The following is a 15,748-nucleotide window of genomic DNA, read 5'->3' on the forward strand; positions in this document are numbered from 1 at the left end:
ACTATGTCCAAATAAGTTTTTATTATTATTTTCTGTAGATATGTGATCTTGCTATGTTGCTCAGATTGATCTTGGACACTTGGCCTTAATCTATTGTCCCACCTTGGCCAAAGTGCTGGGACTACAGGCATGAACCAGCAGGCCTTGCCTGCTATACAAGGGAAAGGGAAGAAAAAAATAATGAAGTATCATAAAATATAACCTCTAAATTCTCCCTCTGTAGGTGGCCACTAGCATAAATCGATGATCATAACTGCCTGCTTCCACCATCCAATTCCAAGCTCTCTTAGCATCTGGAAGTACTTCTGCTGGATGAGAGGTTTTTGTCTACTGGGATGACTAGAATATTCATTCCTCCTTTTGTGAATAGTCTTTGTACTCTCAGTGCAATCTATACTGGGCTCCAACTTTTATCACAGGCCTACTGGTGAAGTGGGTCTGAAACAATAGTCAATATTGCTTGTGAGACAAGGAAAGTTTATGGGAATTTGAGAGTCATAGTTCTTAGCTTCATCTATATCTACCAAAATGTCCTCACCCACTGAGGCAGAGTTTCATTGCTTCCTGACAATTACCTTTTACTTAGCATAAGAGACCTGTCAGGTCAAGTTTATAATTAGTGCTAAAACTTTGCAATATTTACAATCATACCCTGAGCTTGGTTGTCAGCTGCATCTGTCCTGTGACTATAGGAGAGAAGTGCTTACCCTAAGTTATTCAGGAAACCCTCTGGCTCTCTGTATACACTCTTAATTACACATTTATAGTTATAACTCTCTTTTTCCCTATGTATATTTTGTAGAACTGTAACAAGAAATTAAGTGACTCAATAATCTTAATTGTTAGAACAGCTAAGCCCCACAACCACTTGATCTCTGCTAGCACATTATCCCATGTGCAACCACCAGAGATAACTTGAATATTTATGATGCTCTCATATGCCATATACCCTATCTGATTCCTCCCACCCACAGCAAAAAAAAAAAAAAAAAAAAAAAAAAAATATCTCTATACTCCTCAAAGATATGATGTATGAATCCTACGATCTCCTTTCAAGAGATCTGTTTCCTGGGGCCACTTCTAGTACCAATGAATGTATCAGCCAAAGTCCCAGCAGAATAGAAATAATTAGATGAGTATTTATTTAAAAAGTAACAGATTATGAATGTTTGAGTGGAGAGGAAGTGAATCACCATGTGGCCAGCAGCAGTAAACTGTTACCACTCTTAATCCAAAAGTGTTGAGGAAAGGGAGAAGTGAATAGAACCTCAAATGAAACAGTACAGAGCCAGAGGACATGGGAGGTCTGTGGATGTGACCAATGCAGGTCCATTTTTGAGGCCAAGGACAGATAGATGAGGGAGAGTGGCTCGAGGGGTCACACAGAGGCAAATGACACAATGGTATTTGTTTCCTTCCTCTCTGCAAAACCGCTTTCCTATCACCCAGGCTGGAGTGCAGTGGTGACATCTTGGCCCACTGCAGCCTTCACCACCCAGGTTCAAGGAATTCTCATGCCTCAGCCTCCCTCCCAAATAGCTGGGACTACAGGTGTGCACCACCATGCCTGGCTAATTTTTGTATTTTTAGTAGAGGCAGAGTTTTGCCATATTGACCAGGCTGGTCTCGAACTCCTGACCTCAGGAGATCTGACAGCCTCAGCCTACCAAAGTGCTGGGATTACAGGTGTAAACCAACACCCCCGGCCCTATCCTTCTTCCAAATGATACAACATTATCTTTTCTTGAACTATCTGGTTTAATTCATAGACTCTAGTTTTTAATTTATGTGTACACTCTTGTGACAGTAGTAAAATGTACGCTTATTTTTATGTTCTTAACATGCACTCTGCTATTACATATCCATTCTCATACTTTTATGTATGTACAAATATACAGTCACTTTCCCCCCCAAATACGAATATAACCAGTGACCATGTCTTTTTTTATCATTAGACTATGTCATAGGCATGTACAAATATTAATGACTTCTTGAGTTTAAAAGGTGAGACTTGATAACTGTACTTGGAATTAAGTATAATCCTAAGAATGGTATCTTTCCATTTCCTCTCCCTTCCAGCATGAGAATTCTTTCTTTGATTGAAAACATTCCGTTTTCAATTTATTTCATCATCTGGGGGAAGTGCTGGCTTTGCAAATGCAATTTAAAGTATGGCTTTCAAAAAGTAGCAAGAGATATCTTTATTCTTGTAAGGAGTTCATGAGGTTTTTTTAAATATCTCATGTCAGTAATGATTCCTGATTTTCTTAACAGGGCTTAGAGTTGTTTTTATAAAAATCTCTTTTAATTACCTCAAACTTTTATTTGAAACAGAGAGTGGGTTTATCTGAATGATTCTCCAAAGAGATATCATAACAGAGCATAACCAATTTAGTTGAAAATTGAGGAACGCATGTTGACCATCTAGTTCAGTTTCAGAAAATTTAAGGTCTGAGCATTTTTATTGTAAGAACAATAAACTACAAGGTAACTACCCTAAAAGATCATTTTGAAACATCCTTTTTTATCTATAAAATGTTACTGATTATGGCATGGGGAATAAATTCATAGTAACACTGTTCTAGATCCATTCTCATTTATAACAACTTAAAACTCAGATGGCAATATTATCATGGTTTCCAGACTCAAATTGCCATAGGCATTTCCACCATTGTTTACTTGTTTTCCAACTATCTCACATTGATCCATAGTCAGTCCATGATTATTTGGGACATAAAATATCTATATCATTTCACAATGTGAAAAATAATACATTCTTGAAATGGATACAATTCAACTAAAGTTATATTTAATGTCTATGAGAAAGAAAGAAATAGAAACTGAGATGGTTGATTCTCTACTGTAGTGATTTAGGCTCCCAACAATTCAATTTTATACTTTAAGGGGATACCATATTGATCATTTTGCTAGGAGACTCTACTCAGTCCTGTTTATTGGCTCAGCAGTTATAGCAGACTTGTCCTTTGTGTACTAATTAGGTTATGTGGAGCACGATTTTAAAAATGCTGGTTCCAAATCTCCACGTGTATATGGAGTGACAAGTTTCTGCCACTCTCTAGAGGCCAAGATAAAAATCAAGCAATATGTAAAAGCTTAAGTTTAGTCCTCTTTTCAGTTCTGAGAAACAGAGTGCAGATGGACAAAATGAATCTATTTTCCCTGCTTAAAAGAAAAATCTTATCGCTAGCATGTCATAACCTAAATAATCTATGTGAAATCCACCAATGCCTTCAAAACCGAATATTTCTGGCCCACAAAGGGCCAAAGACATCATTAACATGAGCTTCTGCACATAAAAAAAAAAGATTTTCAAACTCTCCATGTAAAAGCGTGGCTTAAGATAATTCTAAATAGTAAGAATGTATCTGATGTTAAAATAACATTAGACGTGGGTTGGAATTTACTAACGTTAAAGGCCATTTTAGTGATGAATCTGGACAGGAAATGGTCATTTAAAATGTAATCATATGCTTCTAATTGTGATGTAATAGCACACTCAATGCTGAAAGGCAGCATGACCAACAAAACAAGACTGAGCAATCAAGGAATAGAAAAAGAATTAATACCAGGCAGGACAGTTTCAAATCTCTTTGAAGACTTTTCAGTGAAAACAGCTTTTAATCTTTTTTTGTACTCTTAACCTGGAGAACACTGGTAGAAATTCAATGAAGCAAGAATGTGGCCGGAATGTTTCCAGAAGAGTTGGGAAAGAGCAGGATATGAGGCAATGGCTTTGCCTGCCACGCTGGCCCAAAGGTAGGTCCAGAAAAGAGGCCTTACATTCCAAAGATCCTCCGTTGACTCCGAGTCTCACACTTTTTCCACTGTACCATGTGTGTCCAGTAAGTGTTGCCTAAGAAAATATTGGCTAAAAGGCCAATTTGGATTAAAAATGGGTTTGTCTGAAGCTCGAGTTCACAATTTTTACCACGTCACTCTCCTATTCAGAAACCCTTCAGTGGCCTTCGTTTCAAATGTGATGTGTTAACCAAGTGCATCATTATCTTGGCCTCCCATTGAGCCTCTCTCAGCCTTGCCAGTTTCATCTCTCATCACTTCCCCACAGGAAGGTTCTGACTCATTCAAATCAGTCCATTGCTCAGCCGTTGTGCTCTTCCACCACTGTATATATTTGATCTGGCTGTTCCGCCCATCTGGAACACCTCCTCTGTCCTCCGTTTATTTCCATCCTATCCAATATTTACTGCAAGGGTCAGAAACCCACCTCTTTTGTAGGTGTTTCCTAAGAGCTCAGTTGGTCCCCGGTTCTCCTTTCCTTCCCTGGACACCTAGAGTACACACTCTCAAGATCACTTATTTGGCTCTCATCGGATTCTACTTAAGAGTTGCAAACTCCCTTTCCTGGAAAGCTGCTACCATGTTGCAAAACCCCAGATCATAGCACAGTGCCTGCATCAGGAGCCCATACAATGTCATGTGCACTTTTGCACATAGAGCTTTCGCATATCCCACAGCTTAAATAAACAAGCTTTCATGCCCTCAATCTATAGAGTACACAGAGGGTTTTTACATTTGATATCTTGTTTCACAATATCCTTTGAGAAAGGCCTGACAGATATTATAATCTCCATTTTACAGACAAGAAAGCTGAACCAGGAAATCATGAGTGATTTGCCCAAGGTCACATACCAACTAAGGGGCAATATGAAGGCATACAGGCTTCTTTTCTGATTCTCTAATGCTCATTTGGCTTACTCGTTTTTTCTGTATCTAATCACTTTAGTTTTGCAGTTTTAAACACTGCGATTTGGAGTTTTCTCTATAAAGTATTAAAAACACAGAGAAAAAAATGACTTGATACTATAAGATCAGAGAGATACAAAGCTAATCAACAGAATAAAGGTATATGATCAGTATTTTAAATGACTTGGGCAACAGATGCAAAAGAGAAAAGAGCGTGAGAGCTCTTAATGTTGAATCAAATCATGAAGACTTAAGTCTGGTATAAAGAAAAATGACACGAAAGCCTACAAACAATGTTTTAAAATTATGTATGTCTAGAGCTTTTTTCTAGAATTTTAAGTCATACACTGAAAGATGAAAAATACTATACTATACAAAACCCATTACAAAGAAAGAAAAAAATATGCTTAAGGTAAGGATTCCATTAACTAATCTGTTCTAGTGTTGAATTGCTAGCATTTCTTAAATGCAAACTCTGAGTCAGGCCCAGTCCTGAGTACTTTACATGGATTATGCACTCTCTGTCTCATAATGGTGCTCAAAAGTGTTATTATCCCGACTTTTCAGAGGAAGAAAGGCAAAGAACAGGTGTTGATACAGGTGTGATTTTCAACATGTGTCACCTAACTCCTGAGCTCAAGCTAAACTGTATATAATCACCCTTGTCATCGGGAAAATCTGAATCCAATTATTCCAATTCTTTTTAAGTCAAAGTAAGTATATTTGGGCTTTATGCTGTTTCCTAATAATTATCCATATGTTTTTTACCAAAACTACTAAAACCCCTTGAGGTCTTGCTAGAACTGCATACAATGCCAATGACTTAATACTTCCCCAGGGGACTTGAATATCACGTTTGGGACAAAACAGTCTCCAGGACAAGCTCCTTTGTGCTTTGCAGTGTATACACATCTGTTTGCTTCTGCACATGGAAGAAATGAACACATGTGACTCTGTTAGGGTTGCCAAATATCTCTGACTATGAAAGGCGACATTTGCTTTAGAAAGATATTTAGGTCTCAGTGGTCTCTAGCCTTGTTGAATATAACCATAAATGCACACATTAACATTTTTCAAGGAATGCAACTCAGTATTTTTGCTCTTAAAAAAGTGGTTGTTATTGTTGGGGATGATCCATTCTCAAACATTTTTGTGTTTGACACATTCCTTACGCTATTAGCAACACAAAGTAAGAGTTAACAGATGGTTATTGAACCCAGACAGACATGGATGTGAATCTCAATCCTTTCATTACTAACTTTGTGGTAAGGGGCTTTCACTGGACTTATCTGAACTTTGGTTTCCTTATCCATAAAATATAAAACTAATTAATAGGATTTGGGTGAGGACAAAACAAAGTAATAAGTGGAAAATCTAGGGATTATGGCTAACAAATGCTCCATAAGTATTAGCTTGACAATATAACTGCAGAGAACACAGAACACATACATAGAAAGTGGATTTTGCTAGACAGACAAATATAAACATATCAATATAGTTGACTGTGAATATAAGATTATGAATGTTTCCTTTTTCATTCTAATTTTCTATATCTTCCAGAATTTTCATTAATAAGTAAAATAGAATTTTGGCTAAGGAAAGACATCACCTTCCTGGCAGTAGCAAGAAATCTCAGCATACAGAGGTTGACGTTGTTATCCACCTCAGTTCATTTGCAAGAAATCAGACACAGTCTCGAGGTTTTATATTAAATTTATTACAGCAATCATTTTTTTATTTGATTAGTTCTCTGAACACATTTCCAATGATCGAGCAGTTCGCAATCCCAGAAAACTCATTTTTAAGTGTAAAGATGTGGATTCTACAGGAAAAAAAACAAAAAAGAGTAGCCAAGAGTATTTACACGGGACTCTCACTTAGCACAGAGTATGAATTTAAGAGGTTAAGCTGGCACACTGAGAACACTGAACTTGGAAAAGCTGCCTCTAGCATAGTCTAAGGAAACTCTGAGGCTGTAATTTTCAATAGGCAGTCCACATCCTTTGGTAAACAGTGGTTTAGGATGAAGAAGACTATTTCACCTGACAATACCCATTTCAGGACTTGTCAGTTCAGCTAGCAGAGCTTGCTTTCCTTGAAACTGGTAACCTCCTTTTAGGAGAATATGACTCCTCGGCAGGAAATCCACCTGCAACACCTGTGAATACCGGCTATTCCTGGAATGAATTTCACTGTAATATAATGAAAATGACCTTTACATAGATGGATCTTTTTTGAATGGAAGTACCTAGTGTGAGGGAATGAACTGGAGAAAAATGAACATGAATATAGTTTCTAGCCAGGGAATGCTTCAGGAAAAAAATATGAAATGGATACTCTGAACCATGTTTAGGCATGTCCTTGTGTAATTAACCCAGAGCAATGTAGTGATCTTAAAAATTTCTTCAATTATGGAATCATTGGTTCTGGTATAACCTAGGTTTATGTAGGTTAAGTCAGTCCTTCCCAGCAAACCTCAGAGAGCTGACAACTGAAGTTACAGATGTGTAAAACTGAGGCACAAAGAGATGTGGATTAACAACTTTGCCAAACTCGTAGTGAATCCACAAAAGGTGCATGCTACATTGCTCTAAATTGAGTGGTACACATGAGTCATCTGCTTTTTCTATACTTTTCCCTTTGTCCCTTCAATTCCAAATCTGTCACTTAAAAACTTTCCAACACAGCAGAGAGCAGAGAACTATGCTTTGGGGTTTATGCTTTCAAAGGCAATTTCGGTTAGCAAAAGATGCAAGTCAAGGCAGGTCTCCTTCTGCTGTCTCTCACACTTCCCTCTGTACTCAGTGACTTGTGGTTACTAGTGGATTCTTGCCAGGCATAGCTCCTATGATGGTCATCTCCCAGTAGAGCCCTTTAAAATCTTCCGTTTGACCCTGGGTCTCTTTGAGACTGGAATGCTAGTGTGATTATCACTATGGGTCAGTTTATAACATTTATTATATTCTCAATTCATTGGGCATCACAATGTTGTACACACTGTGGATACAATAGTGAATACTACAGATGGGATTTCTGTGACAAGAACATACAGTGGGGTAAGGAGAGGCACTTCCCCTGGAGCTCCTCCAGACAACCACTGTGTTCAGAGCTCCCCATAGTAGCACTGGGAATTTGACCTATGTAATAACGCAGGGCCTGATGTTCTCTTCAGTGCCTTTCATGGCTGGAAGCAGATTACAGTGTGCTGGACTCCACTTTCCCTTTGGGTGAGCTCTCTTGACTGTTATTGATGCCAGGATGCTCAAGTCTTGGAGTGTTTTATTGTAGAGTCATTCATTCTCTCTTAGGCAAGTACAAATTCAGTTCACCAGAGGAGATGGTAATTCTTTATCTGCCTCATGTATACATGATACATATAGGAAATAAATGCTGATGTATCTTTGGCTTTCTTTTAGTTTCCCAATATGGTCATGTAAAAGGAACTTAAGTGATCCTAGAATGCATTAAAAAAGAACTTCCAAAAATGATGAGCACTTAGCCTGTGTTTCAACTTTCTCCACAAGTTCTGCCCATTGCAACCAAAAATTTAAAAATTGGAAAAAAAGGTGATTTACTAATTTTCTTCTCTGTTGTCTGAGATTTCACATTTTGAGTACAGAGAAGCAAACAAAATATAGAGGGAATGTTATCTATCTCTCTTTAATTGTATTTCAATCCATTTTCTATGAATTCTATGACTTAAACATGGATAACTTGGGTCAAAGTAATGTCAATTATCTCTAAATAAACTAAATTAATATATTATAATTGTGTTATGTTTCTTGTCTTCTAAACATTTTATAATTCATAGAAGTAATTTACATATCTAGAAGCAAGTCCATAAATCCAAATGTATATTAAAATAATTATCACAGAGTATCAGTATAGTTTTCTTCATCTTATACTATAAATCATTGCTTATTATCACTCGTTGAATTTGTTTGCAATATATAACTCTTGTTTTACATACAAAGCTTATTTAGGAGGAACTAGATCGACAGGTGGGTAGAACTATTGGTGCATACATAAGGCTGCATTCTGCAGGACGTTTTTATGCATCGCTTTCTAAAGTAATTCTAAGAAAGACATCCAGACTAAGTATGGAACCCTACATTAGGCTGACATCAAAAAGCAATAAAATAAAACTTTCCAAAGCTTCTAGCTTTGGAATGCTAAATGTGGTCAACTTAAAATGATTTCCTGTTTCCAAAAAGGTCTTTTGTTGTTTCCCCCCCGCCCCGCAACAAGAAAATCCTCTCTCTGGAAATATCAGATGTCTTCATGGTTATTGGATATTACTGCCCAGGAGAATCTGAGGGGAAAAAGAACAGAAAGAAAGTGAAAAAGGACCAACAGAATACAGGAAACCTTTCTTGGAATTTCAAAGGCAATAAAATGTAGAATAACTTAGCTATGCTCAGGCATTTTACATAGAAAGCCTGAAGAACTGAGAAAAGAAACATTTGTATAAAGAAACATATAGACATTATATATGTAGCTTCATACTACATAAATTAAACTAAAAAGAAGAGAAAAACCATTGAAATCTTTTAAAAGAGACATTAACAAAATATTTAGTACAAATAAATGGATGAATAATTTGAATGACAGGGAACTATAGAATAGTCATTCAAATGTTCCTAAAATGGTACAGCTATTACTGTTGCTGCTTTTCTTCATTTGTTTACACCTAAGGTAGTTATTTGTTAATATGTATCATCTTTTATACAAAAAATTAACATACGATTTTAGAGAATGAAATCTTTTATGACATTGCCAATTTGTGTTGTCTCTTATCAAGCCATTCTTCACTGCTGTTACAAAGGAATAGGTGAGGAAACTTCCAAGTTTCTACATAATCCTGACAACCTAATCACCCAAAATGGAACAGAGAAACTTGTACTACTTGTTTTTGAACAACAATAATTCTTATAATTAGCACACCAGAAAGCAATCTTGCTGAAAATGAAAAATATATTTGACCTCTTGTTCTTTTCAAACTAAAAGTTAATTATAAAAATAGTGGCTTGTGATTTGGGAAAAATTAAATATAGATAAATTTTGAAATGATACATTAATACTTTTTGGATATCTTATATTCCATGCAAGACTAAAATATGAGTTGAGATGCTAAGAAAAAATTGTTATACCAAAACCAACATATATGTTAATAAAAAGCACTTGTTAAAGCTTTAAAAAGCACCTATGTGGCACATAGTAGTTGCTCATTATGGGTTTTGGGGTTTTAGTAGACTGAGTTTCAACTCCATCTAAAGACTATTCAACGCTTTGCTAACAGCTTACACATAATTTATATATTTACTTGCAATTTTTGAACATATTTGCTTTCTTTAAGAGGAATGTTTTTTGGGAAAGAAATGGGAAAAAGAATAGTGAGGGTTTCCTTGCTGTACTATACATTAAAATATATTATACAATCTTATTTTTATTTTTATTTTTTCTGAGACAGAGTCTTGCTCAGTCACCCAGGTTGGAGTGCAGTGGCGCCATCTAGGCTCACTGCAAGCTCCACCTCCTGAGTTCACCATTCTCCCGCCTCAGCCTCCCAAGTAGCTAGGACTACAGGCACCCGCCACCACGCCTGGCTAAGTTTTTTTTTTTTTTTGTATTTTTAGTAGAGATGGGGTTTCACCATGTTAGCCAGGATGCTCTCGATCTCCTGACCTCATGATCGGCCCACCTTGGTCTCCCAAAGTGCTGGGATTACAGGTTTGAGCCACCGCACTTGGCCAATCTTAATAATTTTTAGAGTTTATTACTGGTATTAGGATAGAGGCAAATTAATGTAATACACTAGAAGATCCAGAAACATATAAGTATATAAAAGACTCTAATATATGACAGAGATGCCATTTACAATGATTGAGAAAGTAAAGATTATTTAGTAAACGAGCTGGCTAATGGCTTGAAAAAAAAAGTTAGATCCCTACCTCATGCATATGGCAGAGTAAATTCCAAATGTACTAAAAATTCATAATAGAAAATTGAAACACTGAAATACTAGAAGAAATATAATGACAATATAATCTTGAGGTGGCAGACAGTACTTTATATTATAATTTAAGTAATATATTTATGAAAATTGGTCATATTTTCTAAAACTGACACAAATGTAGTGAGAAGGGTGGCACTGTTTTACATTTTTGCAAGTCTCCTTAATGTCTGGCTTAATAGAAAACATCTGGAATCTCATATTTGCCTTGGCAATCATCTGTGGTGATATCATATGTCTGTAGCTGGACAACTCCACTGTAAACTTGTGAAAGAATAAAAGTGAAAAAGGCAGATATATCATAGTATTATTATGTAAATAGTTTTGACCTTTTAGGACTCTGGAATGAATCTCTGGGTCACATGTGGACTGTGAATCACACTGAGACTATGAAATATAATATAAACGTTTAAACTGATTGCATTTCTAAAGGATCAATTTCATTTGCATAGTTATGGAAAAGATTCATCTGAATTACCTGTAGTTTCCTATAAGTGATCAGTTTCCTACCCCTATTGAGTAGCAAAATATCTTAGTATACTCTTAAATTGGATTATCCCCCCAAAATGGGGTGATTGATTATCTAAAATCACCCCATACTCCACTGAAAGGATACCCTATTGTCTCTTCTGTCCATTTCTCAGTGTATCCTCCTAACCTCCACCACCTTCAATTATCAGCCTCCACCAAATTAAACATGTTGATATGCAAAGGTCATAAGGAGATGGGCAAATTTCTAGGTGGTAATACAACAAGAAAGAAGAAAATTGGAACTGTTTTCAGTGTAGTTAATGTAGTTACTTTATATTTCCACACTTAGACGTCCTCGCAAAATATCCTCCTTCACAATTTCCCTCTTTAATTTGAAAAATCACATTTTCCTAAAGAAGTCCTTTTTCATGTTTCTTATTTCAATCCTTTACCCCTTTTTCGGAAATCTAATCACTTTCCTCAGCAGTAAGAAGTTTCCCTTTTTGGTCTATTCCATGCCTACCAACTCAAATGACACCTCTGACTTTGTTCAAATGTTTATAAGAATCTCATTTGTTCAGGAAGATGGGATGCATTCTAATTACATGATTATAAGTAGGTAAGAGTTTCAGTTCAGGTTCAGTAAATCCTCCAAAAGAAAACTTGCTTTTTTTCACTCTAGATCATCTGACAGTTAATCTTCATCAAAGTGGTCACTAGGATTATAAAACGAAATCTCACAAAGCAAATGTGTGTGTGTATATATATGTCTCACAACAGATATATATATATCCCACAACAGATACATACATATATCTCACAACATATATATATCTCACAACAGATACATATATAGTCTCACAATAGATATATATGTCTCACAACAGATATGTATATCTCTGTCACAACAGATATATATATGTATATCTCACAACAGATATATATGTATATCTCACATCAGATATATATATATCTCACATCAGATATATACATATCTCACAACAGATATATATATATATATCTCACAACAGATATATATATATATCTCTCTCACAACAGATACACACACACACACACACACATATATATGCATATGTGAAATGAAAGGCTATGGTTACTTAGCTTTATTTTGTCCTGTCCTTTTTAGGACAATAGACTCCACCATTATTTTTCTAAGAAGCTTTTTTTTTCTTTTATGCCCCACTGAGTGTGGTGTCATTACAAAAGACATCATACTAAGTGTAAATTGCTTAGTCTTACTTTCCCTTCCTGCAAAGTAGTATTTCAATCAAATTCCATATGATTTCTCCTTCCTAAGGATGTCTTTGAGAGCAGACGTAGAGATGGAGAGAGCTACAGTTTATATATAACACATGTTCAAAAATGTATACCCACAATGTGGACATGGATAAGAATGAGCAACCCAGACATTTGAATATTTATGAACATTTCGCTGCTTCATTTTATGGTTTATATTGAGGTATGGAGAACAAGTCAGTAAATATTTGTATGACTAATAATCCTAAACCATTTATTCTAAATATGACTTTGGGACTATAGAAGTGAGTTATTTCATATTCTCAGTATAAAACTAGAGTCACAAAGGGCTCAAGTGTGATTCTAGAGATAGAAAGTGAACTATGACCACAAGGAGCTGGCTTTAGTGAGATGTACATAAATACCTAATCTTCCCCCTACTCCTTTCTCTCCTCCTCTCTCTCTCCTTCTCTCCACAACATGGACAGGAGTAAGATTAAGTAGCTCAGACATTTAAAAATTATCCTTCTTTTCCTCCTCCTCTTTTCCCTCCTCCTCGTCTTTCTCCTCCTCCTCCTTTTTAATGAATGAAAATAGAAATGGCAGCAATGTGAAACTTTTGATCTAAATAGGATTGCAAACTGTGACCCATGGATTAAACCTGGCCCTGGCCCTTTGCCTCTTTCTGTACATCCATGAGCTAAGAATGGTTTTTAACTTTTTTTTTTTTTTTGTGAGACAGAGTCTTCTCTGTTGCCAAGGCTGGAGTGCAATGGTGTAATCTTGGCTCACTGCAACCTCCACTTCCCGGGTTCAAGCAATTCTCCTGCCTCAGCCTCCCGAGCAACTGGGAATACAGGCACCCACAACCATGCCTGGCTAAGTAGAGACAAGCCTTCACCATATTGGCCAGGCCAGTCTCAAACTCCTGATCTTGTGATCTGCCCACCTCAGCCTCCCAAAGTGCTGGGATTACAGGCATGAGCCAATGCACCCAGCTGGTTTTTTTTTTTTTCAACATTTTTAAGTGGTTGAAATTAACTCAAAAAGATAATATCTGGTGACACTTGAAAATGATATGAAATTCAAATTTCATTATCTATAGATAAAATAATATTGGAACACAGCCACACTCATTTGTTCATATACTATATACCATTGCTTTTGTGCTATACTGGCAAAGTTAAGTAATGACAACAGAAACCATATGTGACACTCTCATGGCTTCACACTCCTGCTCAATGTACTACAGATCACAGTGATGCAATTGTAACTCAACAATATTTCAAATGTAACTCAGCAGTATTTCAATATGTCATGCATATTGCTCCACCATAATGTAATTTTTATAAATTATCAATGGATATTTATTATGTCAAAAGAAGAAGAGAAAATGGGGCTCTGAAAGTTGCACCTCTGAGGCACAATGGAATGTAGGTTATTTTATTATTGAATTCAATTGTGAAGGGTTATATTTATTATGCAGTGACACTACAGCTGTGATAAAATGCAACATACATCAGCGTCACCAAAAACTATGCATGCACTACAGTATTCTCCCAACTCACAGAAAAGGTAATAAAAAAAATGTAACATGGACTATTTTGTCACAGCAGAATTTCTTCACAAAAATAAAAAATGAAAATCTGACTGTGACCAAAGTACATGTCTACATTGCTCATTTGTTAAGCAAGGAAATTCATTTACAAATGGTGAATTAATTAAATCACATTTGATTGCAGCTATAGTTAATATCTGCCTAGAGAAAACTCTACTGAAGATTATTAGCCTTTTAATGAGAATAACAGTTCAAAGAGTTGAGGACATTGGGAGCAATGTCAATAGTCAATTAATAAACAAAGCAAATTGTGTTTAGTGGTTATTTTTGGCTCTTGGTAAGTTAACAGGGGTTACCAATAGTGCTGAGTTATTTTTCACTTGAGGAATTAATGCCAAGTTTGAGACGACTGAAGAATTAGTGTATATAAATAGCTCATGTGGAATAATTACAGGAGAGAGTATTTTCCCCCAAAAAATGAGAAAGCAACAATTCAGTAAAATCTGAAGTGGTATCTGCTAAGATGTGTTATAATTAATGATGGAAAAAAAAAAGTGTAGAGCAGAAAATGGCTTATTTGGACAATTTTACTAAGCTTTTGACATTGTCTTGAACATGAATAATTGCCCCAAATCAGCATTATTTAATACTAAACAGCTTTGGAAATTTTCTGTTACTGCAGACTTGATTACTTAATTCAATCTAAAATTACAAGGGAATTTAGAGTTTATATGTGAATGATACTGCAATGAAGTCATTTTTGCAACTAATATTTTTCAATGACAATTTTGAACCACGTGTTGGCAAAAGTTAAAGCAACAGTCAAGATTTTCATCCTTATATGAATATTTAGTGGATATGTTCTTTGAACTCAAACTACAGTTTCAGCAGAACTCTTTAGACCTAGATGCAAATGAAAAGGAAATTTCATATTTCAAAATATATTTCACTAAGACATTGAGAAGCTTTCACCTAACCTTCAATTAGAACTTACTCATCCAAAATGTAGTGACGTACTAAAAGCCAAATATCAAAAGAATCTAACAGGAGTGTGTTAATGTATTTCAAGTTTTAATTATGATTATAATCATATGCTGGTTGATTGATAACAGTATTTGGCAGTGCCATCTGTGCTAAAAGATGTTTTGGAATATGAAATACATAAAAGTTCATTATGGATAGCATTAACAGATGATATTTGTAACTGATTTTGATAAGAAAAAACACTATGAATTTCAGTTAAGCAAACCTGCAACTCCCAAAAGAGAGAACTCCATTCTTCTCATTATTAGACTTGTATTAAAATTATTTCAGCTCATTTGGGTACAAAGTAAAAAAGTTAAAAAAAATACATATTTTGTAGTACTCAAAATAACTTGAATGCTGTAGTACTCAATTATAATTGTTATTATATTTTAATTTCATCAATTAAAAAGTATGTGGAAATTTGTTTTCTCTCTGATTATGTAACATCTATGTAATTTCCATGATTTTGCCTCTTTGCCCACAAAGCTTAAAAAATTCATTATCTGGACCTTTTTTTTTTTTTTTTTTTTTTTGAGACGGAGTCTCACTGTGTCACCCAGACTGGAGTGCAGTGGCATGATCTCTGCTCACTGCAAGTGCCGCCTCCCGGGTTCACACCATTCTCTTGACTCAGCCTCCCGAGTAGCTGGGACTGCAGGCGCCTGGCACCACTCCCAGCTAATTTTTTGTATTTTTAG

The 15,748-nt window shown here is 35.8% G+C and overlaps 1 long non-coding RNA gene across 1 annotated transcript in view; it reads right to left on the reverse strand.

Moving 5' to 3' along the window:
• Positions 1 to 1,631: 1,631 nt before the first annotated feature.
• LOC103884064 overlaps positions 1,632 to 15,748 on the reverse strand; it is a 39,480-nt gene continuing 25,363 nt past the window's right edge. The window contains exon 3 of the long non-coding RNA XR_646519.4: positions 1,632 to 9,037. This is a non-coding gene — a long non-coding RNA (uncharacterized LOC103884064). The remainder of the gene's footprint in view (positions 9,038 to 15,748) is intronic.

Source organism: Papio anubis, chromosome 6 (assembly GCF_008728515.1).
Source record: "Papio anubis isolate 15944 chromosome 6, Panubis1.0, whole genome shotgun sequence".
Lineage (NCBI taxonomy): Eukaryota > Metazoa > Chordata > Mammalia > Primates > Cercopithecidae > Papio > Papio anubis.